This window comes from Phyllostomus hastatus, unplaced genomic scaffold, assembly GCF_019186645.2.
Source record: "Phyllostomus hastatus isolate PE091 unplaced genomic scaffold, TTU_PhHast_1.1 phas_contig_98, whole genome shotgun sequence".
In the NCBI taxonomy this organism is placed as follows: Eukaryota; Metazoa; Chordata; class Mammalia; order Chiroptera; family Phyllostomidae; genus Phyllostomus; species Phyllostomus hastatus.
The window spans coordinates 12,742,210-12,743,887 of record NW_025333999.1 but is presented as its reverse complement, the minus strand read 5'-3'; the positions used below and the strand labels follow the sequence as shown (position 1 = coordinate 12,743,887).

Genomic DNA, 1,678 nt, shown 5'->3' with positions numbered 1-1,678 from the left:
TTTTTAAAGTAATTTTTTATTGCTCAGGGTATTTTTTCCTTGTATCTTGTGTTTTTTTTTCTGTTTTCTTTTTAATAACTAATAAGTTCAAGCTTAGAGAAGCTTGCCTTTGTCTTGAAAAACAAAACAACAAAGCTTTTATATCATCTGCCAACCTGATCTTGTTTTCAGAGAGAGACGGGAGTCATCTTGCAAGAGTAAAATCTATACCATGAATGATTCAGGTCTCAGTCTGGTGGTACTAAAAGGAGACAACAGCATTATTGACAAAATTATTATCTGCTGGTAGCATCTGCGGAAAAGAAGCCCTTGCAAATTTCTAAACAACAGTAAACTCTGTTAGGAAATTCTAAAGTGTCTTACAGGCCAAAAAGGGAATGAGGTTAGTAAAATGCCTCAACGGAGTTTGAATAAAATACTGGATTTGAGAATTACTGGAGCTTGGATGTGTAAAAATAGGGTTGTAGGTTGGTTGGGTCATGCTTACAATGGTCTCAAGTTCAAATACACTACTGTGACAATACACGACTTCACAGGTCACACGCTTTACCAGGGGCTTCTTTCCTTCAGTAGGTGCTGGCAGAAGGTGAGCTCAGTCGTTTTCCAATACAGATGCCTAGCCCCAAAGCCAAAACATGAGACAGGAGGAGGGATGGAATGAACACCTTAAGAAATTCCACAAAGAAAATACCCCCTTTCTTTGTGACTCCACTTTTTCTCAGGCTTAAAGACACAGATTGTTTTGGGTGCTGGAAGTGGAACTCCTTAGGTGGAATGTTCTCAGGACTACTGGACCAGTCTGACATCCAGTCTACACTTTTCTTCAAAGCATCGACTTTTTTCTCTCCTTCCACAGCTTCTTTTTCTGACTGAGAGCTATGATCCTTGCTGGTGTGCATTTCCACATCAAACATAATTTACCCATCTTCTTGTGGGGAAGGGCTGTCACAGTGAGAACTGACTCTTGAACTGCTCTTTCCTGATTCATGCTGTGCATCCAAAAGAATCTTCTCCATGTCTCTGCTGTGGATAGAGGATGAAGAAGGGACATGGTCCAGCCCCCCATTTTTCCCATTGCCATTATCATTGTCATTGCTGCTGTTCATGGGGAGCTCACCCAGGAACCTGCCCTCTGAAAACTGAAGTGTACAATTTGATGAGTTTTGAAAAATGTATGCACTTGTGAGACCTTATCATACTTATGAAAATGAATATACTGCTCATAAGTTGGAACTTAAAAGTATTTTATGAGCTGATACATTTAAGCATGTTGATATTTTCACCCCTTTAGCTATTGTTCTTTTTGACACTCCAGTGGTGCCCTTTCAGGTTATCCTGTGGTCCTTCAGGAATGGCTCTCAGCCTTTGTTAGTGCCCGGGCCCCTTGTCCTGACACGATGCCCTAGGCCTGCCCTCCCCAGGAGCCCTGGTGGCTCATTGGGGAACAGGATGTGACATTTATCACCTGGGGGTTAAACAGAGCAGCAGAGCCTGATGAGATTTTTGGTCTGGGTTCACTGTAGTCAGAAGGAAATAACTGCTTTAACCAGCAGCTCCATAATGATGTCTTGTTTGTGTAACTCCTTTCACTGACGTGATTGAAGTGCATTTACATGATTAAATGCATCTTGGGGTATTGAAAGATGGAAGAAAGGGTTATAGAGACTATTCCAGTGTA

At 41.5% G+C, this 1,678-nt stretch overlaps 1 pseudogene; it reads right to left on the bottom strand.

Annotated features, from left to right (window-relative positions):
• Positions 1-370: 370 nt before the first annotated feature.
• On the bottom strand, positions 371-1,109 carry LOC123828478 (annotated as a pseudogene).
• Between the last annotated feature and the right edge of the window lie 569 nt (positions 1,110-1,678).